The sequence below is a fragment of the Spermophilus citellus genome (genome assembly GCF_964194105.1).
Source record: "Spermophilus citellus genome assembly, chromosome: 3".
In the NCBI taxonomy this organism is placed as follows: Eukaryota; Metazoa; Chordata; class Mammalia; order Rodentia; family Sciuridae; genus Spermophilus; species Spermophilus citellus.
This window is the reverse complement of record NC_138184.1, coordinates 98,943,200-98,963,329: the sequence shown is the minus strand read 5'-3', so window position 1 is coordinate 98,963,329 and position 20,130 is coordinate 98,943,200. Positions and strand designations below refer to the sequence as shown.

General features: G+C 44.2%; 1 pseudogene across 1 annotated transcript in view; it reads left to right on the top strand.

Moving 5' to 3' along the window:
• The window catches only part of LOC308645556 (transmembrane protein 132B-like), a 53,409-nt pseudogene extending 33,764 nt beyond the window's left edge, over positions 1-19,645 (top strand). The window contains exons 2-5 of the transcript in view: positions 10,021-10,226; positions 15,339-15,612; positions 17,391-17,582; positions 18,494-19,645. The product of the transcript in view is annotated as a transmembrane protein 132B-like (transcript). The remainder of the gene's footprint in view (positions 1-10,020; positions 10,227-15,338; positions 15,613-17,390; positions 17,583-18,493) is intronic.
• Positions 19,646-20,130: the final 485 nt, after the last annotated feature.

The following is a 20,130-nucleotide window of genomic DNA, read 5'->3' as shown; positions in this document are numbered from 1 at the left end:
TTCTTTTGCTGAGATAAAAACTTTTTAGTTTGAGTAAGTCCCATTTGTTGATTCTAGTTATTAACTCTTGCGCTATGGGTGTCCTATTGAGGAATTTGGAGCCCAACCCCACAATATGTAGATCAGAGCCAACTTTTTCTTCTATCAGATGCCGTGTCTCTGATTTGATATCAAGCTCCTTGATCCATTTTCAGTTAACTTTTGTGCATGGCAAGAAAAAGGGATTCAGTTTCATTTTGTTGCATATGGATTTCCAGTTTTCCCAACACCATTTGTTGAAGATGCTATCCTTCCTCCATTGCATGCTTTTAGCCCCTTTATCAAATATAAGATAGTTATAAACTTGTGGATTGGTTTCTGTGTCCTCTATTCTATACCATTGATCCACCCGCCTGTTTTGTTACCAGTACCATGCTGTTTTTATTACTATTGCTCTGTAGTATTGTTTGAAGTCTGGTATTGCTATACCGCCTGATTCACACTTCCTGCTTAGCATTGTTTTTGCTATTCTGGGTCTTTTATTTTTCCATATGAATTTAACGATTGCTTTATCTATTTCTACAAGAAATGCCGTTGGGATTTTCATTGGCATTGCATTGAACCTATAGAGAACTTTTGGTAATATCGCCATTTTGATGATGTTAGTTCTGCCTATCCATGAACAGGGTATATTTTTCCATCTTCTAAGATCTTCTTCTATATCTCTCTTTAGGGTTCTGTAGTTTTCATTGTATAAGTCTTTCACCTCTTTTGTTAGGTTGATTCCCAAGTATTTTATTTTTTTTGAGGATATTGTGAATGGAGTAGTTGTCCTCATTTCCATTTCAGAGGATTTGTCACTGATATACAGGAATGCCTTTGATTTATGCATGTTGATTTTATATCCTGCCACTTTGCTGAATTCATTTATTAGCTCTAATAGTTTCGTTGTAGACCCTTTTGGGTCTGCTATGTATAGAATCATGTCATCTGCAAATAGTGATAATTTAAGTTCTTCTTTTCCTATTTTTATGCCTTTAATTTCTTTCGTCTGTGTAATTGCTCTGGCCAGTGTTTCGAGGACTATGTTGAACAGAAGTGGTGAGAGAGGGCATCCCTGTCTTGTTCCAGATTTTAGAGGGAATGCCTTCAATTTTTCTCCATTCAGAATGATGCTAGCCTGTGGCTTAGCATAGACTGCTTTTACAATGTTGAGGTATGATCCTGTTATCCCTAATTTTTCTAGAGTTTTGAACATAAAGCGTTGCTGTACTTTGTTGAATGCTTTTTCTGCATCTATCGAGATGATCATATGGTTCTTATTTTTAAGTCTATTGATGTGCTGAATAACATTTATTGATTTCCCTATATTGAACCAGCCTTGCATCCCAGGGATGAATCCTACTTGATCATGGTGTACAATGTTTTTGATATGTTTTTGAATCTGATTCGCCAGAATTTTATTGAGGATTTTTGCATCTAGGTTCATTAGAGATATTGGTCTGTAGTTTTCTTTCTTTGAAGTGTCTTTGTCTGGTTTAGGCAACAGGGTGATGTTGGCCTCATAGAATGAATTTGGAAGTTCTCCCTCTTTTTCTATTTCCTGAAATAGCTTGAAAAGTATTGGTATTAGTTCCTCTTTAAAGGTTTTGTAAAACTCTGCTGTATACCCATCCGGTCCTGGGCTTTTCTTAGTTGGTAGTCTTTTGATGGTTTCTTCTGTTTCCTCAATTTTTATTGGTCTGTTTAGGTTATCTATATCCTCCTGACTCAATCTGGGCAGATCATATGACTTAAGAAATTTATCTATGCCTTCACTATCTTCTATTTTATTGGAGTATAAGGATTCAAAATAATTTCTGATTATCTTCTGTATTTCTGAACTGTCTGTTGTGATATTGCCTTTTTCATCCCATATGCTAGTAATTTGAGTTCTCTCTCTTCTTCTCTTCATTAGCATGGCTAAGGGCCTGTCTATCTTATTTATTTTTTCAAAGAACCAACTTTTAGTTTTGTCAATTTTTTCAATTGTTTCTTTTGTTTTGATTTCATTAATTTCAGCTCTGATTTTAATTATTTCTTGCCTTCTACTTCTTTTGCTGTTGTTTTGCTCTTCTTTTTCTAGGATTTTGAGATGAAGTATGAGATCATTTATTTGTTGGTTTTTTCCTTTTTTAAGGAATGAACTCCAAGCAATGAATTTTTCTCTTAGAACTGCTTTCAATGTGTCCCATAGATTCCAATATGTTGTGTCTGTGTTTTCATTTAACTCTAAGAATTTTTAAATTTCCTCCTTGATGTCTTCAAAAACCCATTGATCATTCAGTAACCTATTGTTCATTCTCCAAGTGATGCATAATTTTCCTTCCTTCTTTTATCATTGATTTTCAGTTTCATTCCATTATGATCAGATAAGATGCATGGTATTATCTCCTTTATATTGTCTAAGAGCTGCCCTGTGACATAATATATGATCTATTTTTGAGAAGGATCCATGTGCTGCTGAGAAAAAAGTGTAACTGCTTGATGTTGGGTGGTATATTCTATATATGTCAATTAAGTCTAGGTTGTTAATTGTGTTATTGAGTTCTATAGTTTCCTTATTCAACTTTTGTTTGGAAGATCTGTCCAGTGGTGAGAGAGGTGTGTTGAAGTCTCCCATGATTATTGTATGGTGGTCTATTAGACTCTTGAACTTGAGAAGAGTTTGCTTGATGAACATAGCTGCTCCATTGTTTGGGGCATATATATTTATGATTGTTATGTCTTGTTGGTGTATGGTTCCCTTGAGCAGTATGCAGTGTCCCTCTTTATCCCTTTTGATTAACTTTGGCTTGAAATCTATTTTATTTGATATGAGTATGGACACTCCTGCTTGTTTCCGCAGTCCATATGAGTGATATGATTTTTCCCAACCTTTCACCTTCAGTCTATGTATATCTTTTCTTATCAAATGCGTCTCCTGTAGGCAGCATATTGTTGGGTCTTGTTTTGTGATCCATTCAACTAGCCTGTGTCTCTTAATTGGTGAGTTTAAGCCATTAACATTTAGGGTTATTATTGAGATATTGTTTGTTCTTCCAGCCATATTTGTTTATTAATGTTACTAAACCTGATTTGTTTTCTTCTTTGATTATTTTCCCCCCTTTACTGTCCTACCTCCCACTGTTGGTTTTCATTGTTATTTTCCATTTCCTCTTCCTGTAATGTTTTGCCAAGGATTTTTTGAAGAGATGGTTTTCTAGCTGCAAATTCTTTTAACTTTTGTTTATCGTGGAAGGTTTTAATTTCATCTTCCATCCTGAAGCTTAATTTCGCCGGATACACGATTCTTGGTTGGAACCCATTTTCTTTCAGTGTTTGAAATATGTTATTCCAGGATCTTCTAGCTTTCAGAGTCTGTGTTGAGATATCAGCTGTTATCCTGATTGGTTTACCCCTAAATGTAATCTGCTTCCTTTCTCTTGTAGCTTTTAAAATTCTCTCCTTATTCTGTATGTTGGGCATCTTCATTATAATGTGTCTAGGTGTGGATCTCTTATGATTTTGCACATTTGGCGTCCTGTAGGCTTCTAGGATTTGGGATTCTGTCTCATTCTTGAAGTCTGGGAAGTTTTCTCGTATTATTTCATTGAATAGATTTTTTATTCCTTTGGTTTGGACCTCTATGCCTTCCTGTATCCCAATGACTCTTAAGTTTGGTGTCTTTATGTTATCCCATATCTCTTGGATGTTCTGCTCATGGTTTCTTAACAGTCTTGCTGATCTGTCTATGTTCTTTTCAAGTTGAAATACTTTGTCTTCATTGTCTGATATTCTATCTTCTAAGTGTTCTACTCTGCTGGTAGTATTCTCAATTGAGTTTTTAAGTTGGTTTATTGCTTCCTGCACTTCTAGGATCTCTATTTGTTTTTTATTACCTCTATTTCCCTGTATAATTGATCCTTTGCTTCTTGGATTTGTTTATGTAATTCCTTGTCAAAGTGATCTCTCATTGTCTGATTTTGCTGTCTCATGTCTTCCTTGAGACTCCAGATCATCTGAAGCATGTATATCCTGAATTCTTTATCTGACATTCCATCTGTTGCAGCTATTACCTCTTCTAAAGTTGAGTTGACCTGCATTTCTTGTGGTACTTTCTTGCCTTGTCTTTTCATACTGCTCGTGTTTCTTTCTGCTTGGTAAAACTGTTGTGTTTTTGAAATTTTCCCCCTATTTATTTATATTGCTCTTGTATAGTTGAAAAATCTCCCTTGCAGGGCGGGTAGTGGCTGTGCTCCTCCTCCAATTGGGGTGATTTGTCTACCACGCTGGCGGGCCGCTAGGCCTGCTCTGCCGGTCGGTCGCAGGTCTGCCCACCCTGCAGGTGTGGGTGGCGGCTCTGCTCTGCCCCCACTCCAATTGTGGTGATGTGACTACCATGCCCTCGGGTCATTGGGCCTGATCCGGATGCGGGCAGTGGCTCTGCTTGGCCCCTACTCGAATTGGTGTGACGTGTCTACCATGCTGGCAGGCCTCTGGGCCTGTTCCGCCGGTGGGTTGCAGGTCTGCTTACCTTGTGGGCTCGGGTGGCAGCTCTGCTCGACCCCCACTCCAAATGAGGCTACCTGACTGCCACTCCAGCGGGTCGCTGGGCCTTTTCTGGACCTGGGCGGCAGCTCTGCTCCGCCCCCACTCTAACCAGTATGACGTGTCTGCCTCGCCGGCTGGCCGCTGGGCCCATTCCACCGGTGGGCCGCCGGTCTGCCTACCTTGTGAGCTTGTGCGGCGGCTCTGCTTGGCCCCCACTCCAAATGGGGTGACTTGACTGCCACGCCGGTGGGTCGCTGGGCCTTTTCCGGGCACAGGCAGCGGCCCCTCTCAACCCCCACTCCAATCGGTGCGATGTGTCCACCACGCTGGCAGGCCACTGGGCCTGTCCCGCCGGTGGGTCAGAGGTCTGCCTACCTTGCAGGCTCGGGCAGCGGCTCTGCTCGGCCCCTACTCCAAATGGGGTGACTTGACTACCATGCCATCGGGTCGCTGGTCCTGATCCAGGCGTGGGCGGCTGCTGTCTTCGGCCCCAGCTGCAGTTGGGGTGACTTGATACCACGCCGGCGGGTTGCTTGGCCTGTTCTGGGTGCAGGCGGCAGCTCCACTCTGCCCCTCTGGCCCCCACAGCACCCAGCAGGACCCGGACTGAGAAGCAGTTTCCACGGGTTCCCTAGCCCTGGTCCAAAGCATCTCTGGGAGCCTGAACCCGGCCGCTCCGAGCTCGGTGTGCGCTCTGCTAGGAGCAGGCTCCAAGAAGCAGTCTCCGCGGGTTCCCCAGTCTTGGGCCAAAGCAGCTCCGGGAGCCAGAACCCGGCCGCTCCGAGCTCGGTGCACACTCTGCTAGGAGCAGGCTCCAAGAAGCAGTCTCCGTGGGATCCCCAGCCCTGGGCCAAAGCAGCACTGGGAGCCAGAACCTGGCCACTTTGAACTCGGTGCACACTCTGGTAGGAGCAGGCTCCAAGAATCAGTCTCCACAGGTTCCCCAGCCCTGAGCCAAAGCAGCTCCGGGAGCCAGAACCCGGCCGCCCCGCGCTCAGTGCACGCTCTTCTAGGAGCAGGCTCCAAGAAGCCGTCTCCGCAGGTTCCCCAGCCCTGGGCCAAAGCAGCTCTGGGAGCCAGAACCCGGCCGCTCCGAGCTCGGTGCACGCTCTGCTGGGAGCAGGCTCCAAGAAGCAGTCTCCGTGGGATCCCCAGCCCTGGGCCAAAACAGTTCCGGGAGTCAGCACCTGGCCGCTCCGAGCTCGGTGCACGGTCCGCTAGGAGCAGGCTCCAAGAAGCAGTCTCCACGGGTTCCCCAGCCCTGGGCCAAAGCAGCTCCAGGAGCCAGAATCCGGCCGCTCAGAGCTCGATGCACGCTCTGCTAGGAGCAAGCTCCAAGAAGCACTCCCCGCGGGTTCTCTAGCCCTGAGCCTGAGCTCTCTGCCTGCGAGACGCAGGCAAAAAACAGCCTGAAATCACCTGTTCCGTAGCTGAATGAGCTGAGATCAGTAGAAAACAGGGATGATTACGTCAGCTCTCCAAGATGGCGGCCGCTGGCCGCCTCCATGGTCTGACCGGTGTGGAGAACCGAACTGGACCGCTTCCCTCCTCCGTCTCAAACCCAGAACTAAGCACTGAGCACAGCCATTGCACCGCTGGCAGGAGCCCACAGAATCCGCAGCGCTGCACCTCCTCGCCGCCACCTTGCCGCTTCCCAGCACGCCGCAGACTCCAGCCGCAGGGCGATCCGCCGAACAAGCAGTGCAACCCTCTGTGAGGAGAAATCGCCCACGACTGAGCCTCCGCAGCCGATCCTCGTGTGATGAAAATCCCTCCACTAGATTCTGGAGCACCTTAATTTCGCTGGAAATTCCCAACAAGACAGCCTTCAGCTGTTTTAACTTGTCATTCTCCCGCACAGTGACGCGGCACACGGGGGTGATGCACTCCCTTCGCCGCCATCTTCCACCATCTCTACATTTTTAAATAATTAACTATTTTGTCCATTTCAGTTGTACATCGATTCCTGAAATACAAGGCAGGGTTAAATCTGCACATGCTCCGAAAGGGTACAGAATCACTGCATTATGATTTCAATTGTAATGACAGAAAAAATCTCTCATGGTTTCCAAAGATGAAGTGTTCCTGGCAGTGAGATGTGGTTCAGAGTGATCCAAAGTGGAATTAGTTGTGGGTGGGAAGCAGTTGACAAAGAAGAACCAGAATGTTTTAATAAGTGTAGGAGAGTTGAGGTCTGTACTCTAAAAGGTAGGATTGGGAAAGTCCCAGCAATTGGTGACAACTACTTGCATCAGGGAGAAGGTGAGGGCAGAAGGGAACCTCCTAATATGTGCACTGCAGCCTTCTGACTGGCAGGGAACCAATGGATTCCTCTGCAAGGCATGGGCAGATTACATTCTTTTGCTCCAGAGGAACTGTTCTTCTTGAACCTCCACTTGCCCCAGTGTAGTGCTCCCATGGGAAGAGGGTTTGCTTTGTAATAAGACTTCTGTTACCATTCCTAAGTATCTAAATAGATGGCAGCCAGGTTTAACTTTGAGTCAGCATCATGGGATTTTAAAGTAAGAGCATGACCCTCCATTTCATTTTTCTGCTCTAAATAGAAATCATATTCTGATTTTTCCCTTTCCTGGGCACAATAATGCAGATTTAAATTCTTCATTCATGCCCCCCAAAATAGCTGATTTTTTTTGCTCTTAATTTTCTCACCTTTAAAAAAGTAAAGCAGAGAAAATGGGAAAGTATTCTTTTTTCCTAAAATTTGAAGAATCAAAGAAATGCCCTTTTCAGCTCAAACTATAATTATGGGGCCGAGAGACTTGTTAGCTCCACTGTCTACTATCATCTTTTAAAGAAATTTTTAAAATTTGTTCTAATTAGTTATACATGATAGTAGAACACATCATACATAAATGGTTTATATCTTCTCATTCTTCTGGTTGAACATGAGGTAGAGTTATATAGTCATGCTGGAAAAACTGGATATTCATGGGGCTGGGGATGTGGCTCATGTGGTAGCGCGCTCGCCTGTTATGCGTGCAGCCCGGGTTCGATCCTCAGCACCACATACCAACAAATATATTGTGTCCGCCGAGAACTAAAAAATAAATATTAAAAATTCTCTCTCTCTCCTCTCTCCTCTCTCACTCTCTCATTAAAAAAAAAAAAAAAACTGGATATTCACTAGGAGGAGATTTAAATTTGACCTCTATTTCTTAGTATGAAAATAAACTTGAGGACTGGGGTTGTAGCTCAGTGGTAAAGCACTTGCCTGGCATGTGGGAGGACCCAGTTTCATCCCCCAAAACACAAACAACAACAAAAAATGACAGTGAGAACAGAATGGGTAAGAAACTCAAATGTAAGTTCTGAAACTGTGAAACCACAAGAAGGAACCAAAGTAAACATCTTGTGATATTGGTATAGGCAATGACATTTTTCATAAGACCCCCAAAATACAGGGAATAAAAGTAAAAATAGACAAATAGGATTAGTCAAACTGAGAAGCTTCTATGCAGCAAACTTGCCATACAGGGAAGAGACAGCCTGCAGAATGGGGGAAAATTTTTGCAAACAATGAATGTGACAGAAAGTTACTATGTGAAATATACAGGAACTTAAAATACTCAATAAGAATAGCCACGTGAGCAACAACAACATCAACATAAAGTACTCCACAAATAACCCACTGTGATTCCAGGGCATATTTGTTGCTCAGAAGAGCAGATTCTACAGAGAAGGGGACTTTGGACTACTCTGACAGGGCAGAAGGGGACTCCAAAATGACCCAATTGCTCTCTGGCTGCCTCTGCATTGGTTTGTGGACCAGGGTTACTCAGTCAGGGTCACTGTGATTTCAGCTGATCTTCTAGTTAGGGACCTAAGTGAAATACACTTATATATTCCCTACGATGATGCTGATGTTGTGAGGTGGAAATGACAAGGTTCTTTCTCTGTGACTGGGATAAAGGGTGAGGATTTGGTTTGAATTTACGGTGAACTACTACATCCAGAAACGTGATTGGTGGGTGGTTGGAGGCCTCCTCTTCCTCCTCAGGGAGCACATTTATATTAGTACCATTTTGCAGGGGAGGGTGGTAATTTGTCTCACATAACTTGGAGGTTTTCCCTAGGTGTGGAAATTGGTATTTCTGATGTCACTCTTGAGACAATCACCTGATAATGCTTAGCAGGCAATTGGGCTCCTGGATCTGAGGCCTGGAGCAGAGGTCTGAGCTGCAGCTCCAGATCGAGGTGAAGAGAGGAGGAAGGGAAGTGTCAGGTTCTAGTTGGTGGCTTGTCAGACTGGCTGTGTGATCCATCACTGGTTGAGTTGTGAGCCTTGCCAGCACCAGTCTGATACAGACAGCTCTGCTAATTTTTTTTTTTAGTTTTTTTTTTTTTTTAGGTGGACACAATATCTTTATTTATTTATTTTTTTATGTGGTACTGAGAATCAAAACCAGTGGCTCATGCAGCTAGGCAAGTGCGCTACCACTTGAGCCACATCCCCAGACCCAGCTCTGCTAATTTTAACCAAGATTGATTTTTGGACTTTTGACTTCTGGAACTTCAACATAATAAGCTTATTTTGTTAAGTTAAAAAAAGTTGTCAGACCTCTGGCCAGTTATGTTGTAGCCTCAGTTTCTTCATCTGTAAAATGAGATTCTGGCCCCTTTGCAGTTTTGTGATTCTGTTGTGAATTGATGGTTTATTTTCTGTCTCCTCTTCATGACATGATGCCTACTCCTTCCCCTTCCCTCATCTATATGTTTTCCTGATGGGCCAGGAGAGCAAGGCAGTAACATTTTATTTGCTTATCCTGAAGATGTGAATTGAAATGGAGCCTTAAATTGTCTAATTCTGAATCTGTGAGTGGATCAATTAAAGGGGGAGCCTCCAAACACTGAGTCAAAAGACCATGCTAAAATGCTACATCCTTACCACTATTCTGCAAAATTATAGTTTAATGGGGCAAAAATAATTGCATCTATGTTTCTAGCACATTTCATGAGTGCTTTGCCTCATGGATTTACCAGGATTTTAATCTAGTACAAAGCTCTCTTGGTTTTTCAGAAGATCCTCTTCATGACTTGAGTTAAGTATGTTTTTATGTAACAAAAACCTTTTGTGCATCTTCTAATATGGTGCCAGAGTGAAACAAATTGCACCTGGGGTTTTATTGGTGGTGGTTTGAGTTCATGAAAAAAGGTAAGATAAAGAAAAAACACATCGCAAAAGTAAAAGAGGTTGTGTAACTCCATTAAATTACGTTTATGGGTTTACTTGTCAGAGTTTTGTAACAAAATGGTTTTTCTGGAGTCTGTTTATCAGTATTTGTCACTAATTAGTGCCTACAAATTACCCTTTTATGGGAGTCATGTTCTTGCGGTCATCCTGGTGTCTTAATAAATCAGAGCTGTCACTGCTCACGTGCTTTGCTGTTGTTAGGTTTTGCTTGTGCTTTTCTTTCTGGTGCATCTCATGGTTCTCTCTCTTCCCCAAAGGTTTCCAACAACTGTGACTCCATTTTCATGAATGGGAAGTAAATGAAGAGTAAAGTGGACACGATAGTGAACTTCACCCACCAGCACTTCACCTCCCAGGTGGAAGTCACTGTCTGGGCGCCCTGACTCCCCTTGCAGATTGAGATCTCAGACACAGAGCTGAGCCAGATCAAGGGTTGGAGGATCCCGGTGGCCTCCAACAGGAGGTGAGGACCATACCACAGTGGGTTACAGTGGTCTGTGCTTGGGGTTCAGATGAGTCTGACTTGGGACTCATCACATTTTAGTATTAACACCTTCTAGAGTAGTTGTGAGGATTCAGTGAGATGATAGGTGTGCCTAGCATGGGGCCCGGCATTGGCTCAGCTGTTTTCCATCCCCATCTCACTCCTGTTCATTCTTGTGTTCCTCTTCCTTAGTCTCCTTGCTCACGGATGTTGGTCATTTCTCATGGACACAATGCAGGGATTAAGACTGTAAGCTCTGGAGTGAGGCTGTCTGAGTTTTAAACCCTGGTTTTCCCACTTAAAGCTCTGTGAACTTGTGGCTTCACCTGTCCATTCCTCAGTTTCTTTATATGAATTGAGAATAATATTACTGAAAAGTTGTCCCAAGAATTTAGTGATGTGATGCGTACTCCAGTAGACAGAATTCTAAAGATGAACTGCTTGCTCTCCAAGATTCCCATCACCAAACACTGATATGATAGGGTAGTGAGGGGACTTCACAGAAATAGTTACAAACAACTGATCAATGGAGAGTACCCTGGTGGGCCAGACCCATCAGATAAGCCATTTGAGAGCAGAACATTCTCCGTAGCCAATACATAGTGGAAGTGGGAGGGATTTGAAGGTGTGAACATTTGGCTTTGAAGATGGACTGAGCCACATTTCAAGGAGAGAGGGTGACAGTATTTAGGAGCTGGGAGTAGCCTGAGGATGTGCACCAGTCAGAAAATGGGGGCCCCAGTCCTTCAATAAAAGGATCCAAATAACCTGCAACAACCAGACAGATCCTAGAGGTGGGCTCTTCCCTCACATCTGCTCATCAGAGTCAAGGCCAGAAACTGGAGAGGAAAGGCCAAGGTTGGCCTGAGTGGCAACAGGAAAGGTGGTGATGGCACTCAGAATGTGAGAGGAGCATCCTGGGGAAATCACTCACTGCACAGACAACTGCAGGGCTGGTAGAAATCTAGACTTCAGAATGCTGCCACTGAGGGCCTGGAGGGAATTGAGGAAGGCCGATCCTTGCTAGGAGGCTGCAGAGTGCTCAGCAGAGCTGAGTACTGCCAGTATGTGGAAAGCAAGTGAGGCTGGCTGTAGCTGAGGAGGTGATGGGTATGCACCTTGGAGTCTTCTTGCTACGTATGGTAAAATGCAAGAGGAGAGGTAAATGGAGGCAGGGCTGATAAAAAGGAATAGGACCTGAGGATGTGAAGTTTTTAGTATCACTAGATGGCCAGCTATGGGAAAAGCAAGAGACTCCCTGTTGGAAAAGTGGGCCCTTCAGCAGAGGCCGAGGATGGGACTCAAGACTTCCCTGAAACCCGAAGGACAGGCTCAGAGCTGACTGCCTGTGTGGCTTCTTGATTTTGGCCCACCCTCCACCTCTTCTAGGGCTGTGCATTCTGCCTTTTGGGCAAAACTAGCAGGGAAGGAGTGGGCACCCCATGGTGTCTGAAACAGATCACCTGGGCTCCAAGCCCAAGTTGTAGTTAGAGCCAAAGCTCAGAAAAGCCCATCAGCACTTGTGCACTAAAACAGAACAAAGTTACTAAAACAGGTGTTAGTGGGATCCAGGGTTTTCTGTCATAATATTCAGAATGTGCAGAAGCAATTGAATATCACTTGTTATACCAAGCAGGGAGAAAAAAACAAAGCTCTCAGTGAGGAATTATAAATAGCCCCCAAACAAAACAAAACAAAAAAATTAGAAAATCTCAGCAAGCACATGTACTCATCATAAAGAAGATGATGTAAATCATAGGACTAAAAAAGAGAGTAACTGTCAGTGGGGCTGTTAGAGGATCAAGTCAGTGGAAGACAGACAAAAGAATTTACTCAACATGAGTAAGAGAGAAGTAGGTTGGGAACAAGCGAACAGAGCTTCAGGGACTTGTGAACAATGACAAAAGATCTAAAGTTCTGTAATTAGAATCTGAGGAGACAGGAAAGGGTATAGGGCTGAAACAGTATTTGAAGAAATAGTGGCTGAAAACTTCCCAAATTTGACAAAAGACACAGCTTATGGATTTGAAAAGTTGGGAAATCACAAAAGTGACAAATCCAAAGAAATCCATGCCAAGGCAAATCATAATTAAGCTTGTGAAACTTAGAAGACAAAGGAAGAATCTTAAAAACATCCAGATATTACACTAATTTGAATGAGGATGAATTTCTCACCTGAGACCAAGGAGACCAGAAAGACGTGGCACATTTTTCCAATGGTGAAAGAAAAGAACTGTCAGTCCTGAATCTATATCTGAAAAAAGTATTCTTCAAGAATGAAGGGGAAATAAAGACATTCTTACATGAAGAGAGACAGAATTTATTTCCAGGAGACCTACCCTCAAAGAAAGGCTGGCGGAGCTTCTCCAAAGAAAAAGAAAATGATAACTGAAAAAGATTTGGAACTTTGAAAAGGAAAAAAGAATGACAGAATCAGTGAAAATTAAATAGGATAGAAGTCTTCCTGAATTCATGAATTTCTTAAATTATATTTGACAATCATATTTGGTTGAAACAAAAACTTAGGACCTCATCAGTGTGGTGCTTAAAGCACATAGAGGAAGTCTTTAAAACAATTGTTTGTGAAAGCAGGGAGGCCAAGGAACCTAAATGGAATTAAGGTGCCTGCCTTCCAAGTGGTCAAATGAGTGTATGGGATCTCTCCATACATTTTTTTCTTTCAGTGAATTTGTGATTATTTCAAAATTAAAAGTTAAAAGAATTAATAGAATACAGTTTATCTTAACCTAACAGAACTGTTTTGTTTCAATAATTCAGAACTTCTGAAAGTTCACGTATTTACTGACAACTTTTATCATACTGCCACCTTTTAATGAAGTGTGAAATATACTCTATGATGCACTTTTTTCAGTTTTATCCACTTAATTAAGGGGAACTTCTCATCACTAGCACAAAAAAGACAGCTGGTATCATTTATTATAAAATAAATTGTATCAAAAATTAATACAAAAAAAACAATGTTTTAAATTTCTGAGTAGATGCTGTCTCTCTGTGTGTCTTTGTTAAGTATCAGGACAGCATTTAAAGACTTTGTAGCACTGAACAGAAACAGTGCTGGTGATATATTCTGAGGGACTCAAAAATAGAATGGGAATGACTTATCAGTATGTCACAATGTTTTTAATGCTGTGTCCCTTTCCTTCTGAAGGCATCTCTCTTACCCATAAAGATCTTTACTTCTCGCTTCAGGAAACTGGAATTGCTGGTCACAGTGCTGGTTCAAGGAGGCAAATTGACCTATTGTGAATAACACATATTTCAGAAATCAAATGGAACTGGATGCAAGCCTGCTAGTTAGCAGTTGTCACATGTTTTAGTCAGTCTGCGTCACTGAGATCAGAAGACTTGACAAGAACAACATAGAGAACGACAAGTGTATTTCAGCTCGTGGTATCAGAGGTTCAGTCCATGGTCAGCTGACTCCATAGCTCTGGGCCATAGGTGAGGCAGACCATCATGTCAGAAGGGCAGGGAGGAAGAAAGCAGCTCAGGACGTGGTAACTAGGAAGCAGAGAGAGCACCACACTCAGTAGGGACAAAATATAAACCCCTAAAGCCTACTCCCAGTGACCTGCTTCTTACAACTACACCCCACTGCCTACAGTTACCACCAGTTAATACATATCAGTGGATTAATAGGTCACAGTTCTCATAATCTGATTTTTTCACCTCTGAACATTCTTTCATCGTTCCGTACATTAGCTTTTGGGAATGCCTCAGATCTAAACTGTAACACACATGTTAACCACCATGAGCCTTTTGTCACAGCCACAGTAAAGATGAGGTTAGTTGTAGAGCCAGTGAGGATGCACACAGGGACAGCCAGATTGGGCTTGGCCCTGCCTCTCTACATGATCAGTTTTGTGGCCCCTTTCTTATCCACATGATCAGGATAGCAGTCCAACTTCAGTCTTCAGGTTTTGTGAGGAATGAATGAGTTAAACGTGTGGCTGTTGTAAAGTCAGCTGTCACTGTGGGGAGACTAGGCCCATAGTAGGTGTAACAACAATACATAGGAATTGCTGTCGTTTCATCCCCTGATGTATTCCTCCTCGCTGGTGGTCGCAGACTAGGCAACAACCATGAATCAAAGTCCTCTGCTATGAGGCCACAGGAGAGGTTCTTCTTTAGGGGAAGGTTCTGGAATTGCAGAACCAGATGATTTCTCAGGGTGGGCTGTGGACAGATGGAGAGCATGTGCCAGGATTGGAGGAAGGGCCAGAGCCTTGGGGAAGGAAAGCAAAAACCAGGATGGGTGAAAGGAAAGATCCACTCACAAGTTTTACCAGTAACAAATGAGCAGCTTTGCTCCCAGAGCAGTTCTTGTGGGTGAGGGCATTATGTGCCAGGGGAGAGCGCTCTGGCACCCCAAGGGCCTAAGCAGGAGGAAGCTGCTTCTGTGGAGTCCACTGGCCCAGGCCAGTGAGGAGTGTGATATGAGAGCAGGCCAAGCCCACTGGCTCCTGGTTTATCTTTGCAGTTCCTAAGGGGCTTTCCCAGTGTCTTCACACCTTGATGTCCTTGGTCCTTGATCTTTATACTCCCAAAGGGGAGGAACAGGCAGCCATTCTTATTTTCATTTCCAGCATGAGGTACCTGAGTCCATGGGAGAGCAGAGCACCTGGCTCAAGGCCCAACAGGGAGTGCAAGCAGGAATCCAGACAACTCCTCTGTCTCAGGACCTTGCATTTCTGCTTCAGAAGCCACGGTCTTGCTTCATTCCCACACGGTGAATCGTATTTTGATGCCCAGTTTCCAGAAGGCAAAGAGCAGAGGCTCCATTTCTGCCTGTCTGGTCTGGAGTCTCCTGTGGCAGTGGACCAGGGAAGCCAGGGTGCACTTGTTGTCCACCTTCTAAGTGTGAAGCAGCCTGTGTGGCTCACGGTGACTGCTGAAAAGCTATTGAATGAATTAACTGCTGAAAGTTGAGTGAATCAATGGATGAACAGATTTGGCCTGAGAAAAGCCACATTATTTCACTCTGCACCGTCTCCTGGACTCTAAACCAGGGGCACATGACACTCCTTCACAACAAGGACGCTTACTCTGTTGTGGTCTGTTTGTGTTCAGGCCCACCCGGGAAAGCGAAGATGAGGAGGACGAGGAGAAGAAGGGGCGAGGCTGCTCCCTGCAGTACCAGCATGCCCTGGTGCACGTCCTCACCCAGTTTGTAACCGAGTCATCTGACTTGGGTCAGCTGACCTACATGTTGGGCCCAGACTGGCAGTTTGACATCATTGACCTTGTGACAAGAGTTCATGAAGGTGGAGGAGCCCAGAGTTGCCCAGTTACAGTATGGCACAGGACCCTGGTTGGTCGGGAGCCAGGAATCACCACAGTTCAGGTACAGGGGGTTCATGTTTTGCCACCTCTCCAACACCAGTACCTGCTGATGATACAGGCAAATGCTGCCATGGAGGGGTGTGCACATGTGTGAGGGTGATTGTGCAAATGTGCAGATACCGAGTCTTCCTATAACAGAATCATGAGAAGCAATAGAGTATTCACCAATTTTAATAATCTAAACACATTTTGTATTTTAGAGAGGGTTGAGAAAAATGCCTGATCTGTTTTTACCAGAGAAAGCTAAATGAAACACACAGTGTAAGTCACCCTTTTCCCGATATGACACTATTTTTTTTTTAATCTGTACTAGGAGGTGGTAGAACCTCTGAAAGCAAATTTCTCCTCAACCTTGACATTTAACCATTTAGCTATATTATACCTTTAACAGTAGGCAAATATTTTTTAAAGCATGTATTTGGGTATAAATCACAAAGAATCCATAGTTAAAAGCTCTCTATTTTCATCATACTAATAGTAAAATAATTTCTAACTGATTTTGGCAAGATTAAAAAGGAAAAAGTCACAGCTTGTTTTATTTTTGCAAATTTAAAATGTTACTGCTCATAGTTAATTATGTCTTATTTTAGGTGTTGCCAAAGTTAATTTTTGACAAAGTTGAATTAAATATGTAACATTCTATATTCGTGTCTATTACTGTGTAATATATTATCACCAATTTAACATTTCAAGACAACAGTAGTTTATTAAATTATATTCTGTGGGTACACAGCCCTGGTGGGTGGGCTGGTTCTATGCTTAGGGTTCCTAAGGCTGAGATCCAGGTGCTGGCTGGGCTTGGCCCTTAATCTTGGAGTTTTGGGAACTCATTGGCTTTTAATCTCATTCAGTTTCTTGGAAGAACTTAGCTCTCTTATAGTTATAGCACTGAGGTCACAGTTTCCTTAATTGTCAGCCAGGTGTTGCCCTGTCCTCTAAGAGGACACCTCCATTCTTTCTCACATGGTCCCTCTCTCATCAGTAATGGCTGGATTCAGTCCTTCTCACACTTAGAGTCTGAATTCTCCTGCTACCAGCTGGGGAAACGCACTCTGCTCTTAAGGGTTCCTGTATAATTCGGGAGACCCTTGTTTTAGAGCCAGCTATGCCATATAACAGTGTGATTGTAGAGTGCTTTCTCATTGTGTTTGAAGGTTAAGGTCAACATTTAGGGGGATTGTTCTAGAAATTGTGCCTTTGACATATTCCCGTCCCGGTTTCAGTCTCCCATGGTTGCACATTAGATGGTAAAGTGGTAGGAACGGCTCCTTAGGACATGACTATTCCCTGCCCCACTTTAACTGTTGATCCAGTTATCCCACAGTGGTCCACACAGTGATCATATTGTCCCATGATAGGCATCTAACCTGCCCATTGGAAGGGATGTGAGCAGAAGAGGGCTGAGCACCATTTCCTTCAAAAGAGTTGACCACAGGCCACTGCTTTCAAAGCCTGAATGTCGGTTGTTGGGAAAGCGCTACTCTTTGAGTGCTGAGTACCAAGGCAATTTGAGTTATTGCCTCTAACTTAAAAAAAGCTTATCTCAGAAAATACACTGTTGTTATCATGGCATGAATCCCAAGAATGGAAGTGGATTAAGGTGACATTTATAAAACTCCTTCAAGGGCTAAGTTTAATTGGACAATGGCAGGATACCTACGTAAGCAGTCTTCCTGTGTGCGCTCTGTAGAGCACTGCAGAGTCTCTCGAGGCCCCACCAGCTCCAGGACTTGAAATTGTCACGTGGGCAGAGACCGCGCTTGCTCACTTACTCCCCAGGTCCTCTCACCTCTCTCTGACTCCATCCTGGCTGAGAAGACAGTGATTGTCCTGGATGACCGCATCACCATCGTGGAGCTAGGCGTGCAGCTGGTGGCTGGCTTGTCCCTCTCCCTGCAGCCTCACAGGGTGGACTGAAGGGTCATCGTCTCCACAGTGGCTGCCCAGGATGTCCTCCAGGCCCCACAGCAGGTGAGAGCCTGGAGGCCTGTGCCCTGGTCCATGGTCAGCTCCTCTCCAGGTCGTTTTGTCCTACACAGAGGGTCAGCAGGGTCTCGTAGCCCCTTGCTGTTCTTGGAGCTGCTCCCTGCATCTCCCCCAGCACATTGGGTCTAGGAAAGCGTGTAGAGACGGAGGCTCATTTCCTCTGCCATTTGTTCTCCAGCAGGATAACCTGTGATAGGCACAGTCTGCTGTTGGACTGTGAGCTGGGGGCCATGTTTTTTTTTTTTTTTTTTTTTTTTTTTTTTTTTTTTTTTTTTTTTTTACCTTGGCCAAACCAAATGGGTAATTTTTGATACTGCATCTTGCTAAGTTGCTGAGACTGGCCCTGAACTCATGATCCTCCTTCCTCAACCTCCTGGTTGGCTAGGATTACAGGTGTGCATCACTGTGCCTGGCTGTTGCAAATCATTTATAAAGATAACCGAGGCACTAGGCCGTTCAAGTAGTCCAACTTCATAATCCATCGTTTACTAAGAAATTTACCAGAGTGCGTTTTGCTTCATCAGCATTGGCTTCCTAATAAAGAAGGTTCAAAGCGATATTATCTTTAGCAGTAGCCTGATTAGTTGCACCTAAAATTGATTCAGATAAATTGCCTGATCTTTCAAAGTGTTTTTAGAAAGGTCAAAGTCAAATTCTTTGATATGGCATGCAGTAAATTAATTTACACTTTAGTGCTTTCATGAAAGCTTATTATTTATTTCTCATACCAGTGGAGCTCCTGCAGATTATTGATGCCAGTTCAAGACATGACAAGAACTGGTAAAGATTATAAAATGGAAGATTTTTTTCTACATATACTTAAAAGCATTTATATAGGAAATCTTATGTTGTAAATTTGAAGGGAGCTGATCATGCTTTGATTTCGTTTCCCTCAGGAAGCCATAGTCAGTTCTTGGATTTTGTTCAGTGATGGCTCCGTGACACCTTTAGACATTTATGATCCCAAGGATTTTTCCATAATTGTCTCATCATTGGATGAAATGGTGGTGTCTGTCCAGCCAAATTTGTAGTCCCAGTGGCCGGTTGTGGTTGCAGAGGGCGAAGGACAAGGGCCCCTGATAAAGTTGGAGATGATGATCAGCGAGCCTTGCCAGAAGACCAAGAGGAAGAGTGTTCTTGCTGTGGGTAAAGGAAGCATCAAGTTCAGGTTTGCACCAGGCATCGAGGAGGAGCACCGAGGAGGCAGCAATGACATTGAGGGCGTGAACCGGGAATACAAAGATCACCTGAGCAACTCCATAGAGCGGGAAGGGAGCCAGGAGTGAGCAGTCCAGGAGTGGCTCCAGCATGGGGGCCCTGCTGGCCCAGAGGACAGGACCAACAGGAGCACAACCCTGCCGCTGCCTGGGGAGGGGAAGGACAGGAAGCTGCTCAAGAGTGGTGGTGCAGACGCCTTCACCAGCTTCCCCACCCAGGGGAAGTTTCCAGAATCCAGTAACCCTAGTGACCTTACAGTGGCCTCAAGGGGCTTGACGGACTTGGAGATCGGCATGTATGCCCTGCTCTGCATCTTCTGCCTGGCCATCCTGGTCTTCCTGATCAACTGCGTGGTGTTTGCTTGGAAGTACAGACACAAAAGGCTTGCGGTGAGCGAGCAGGGCAACATCCCCCACTCCCACGACTGGGTCTGGCTTGGGAATGAGGTGAAGCTTTTGGAGAACCCAGTGGACATCACGCTCCCCTCGGAGGAGTGCACGACCATGATAGACAGGGGGCTGCAGTTCGAGGAGAGGAACTTCCTGCTGAACGGAGGTTCCCAGAAGCCCTTCCACAGTCAGGTGCTCAGACCTTCTGACTATGTCTATGAGAAAGAGATGAAAAACGAACCTGTAAACTCTTCTGGCCCGAAGAGGAAGAAGGTCAAGTTTACTTCCTACACCACTGTCCTCCCCGAGGATGGGGGCCCTTACACCAACTCCATCCTGTTTGACAGTGATGACAACATCAAGTGGATCTGCCAGGACATGGGGCTGGGGGACTCACAGGACTTCAGAGACTATATGGAAAGACTGCAGGACCAGATGTAAACTCCTTTCTTATATTGTATTCACTTTTATGCCTTCTGTTTTCTGAACGGTGGAGCAGTGAGTCTGATCAGCAATAGGGTGACTTCACAAAGCTGAGTTCGTGGAGGTCTGGAGGGAGCCCTTTTTAAGCATGTTTCAGAGGCCTGGAGAGTTACGTCAGCTGGGTTTTAAGCTGGGAAATGCCTCTAAACAGCTACATGTAGGGACTGGAGGAATTCTAAGACAACAGTTTTGCCTACAGCCTGGTACCAGCTCAGTGCAAGTAAAGTAAACCTGACCCCACAGACATTGTTAGTCATCTCATGACGAATGGCTGTGTGTAGTGAGGAGAGATTTGGATGGTGATTTTCCTGTTCCTAGACCTTTTAAAGCACAGTGGGCAGGTACAGTCAGTGGCCTGGGTTTGGACACACATGAGAGGTGACTGAATGTATCTTTCCTTATTTGTTAGGAGTGCTGCTCAGTATTTTTATATACATTTCCAC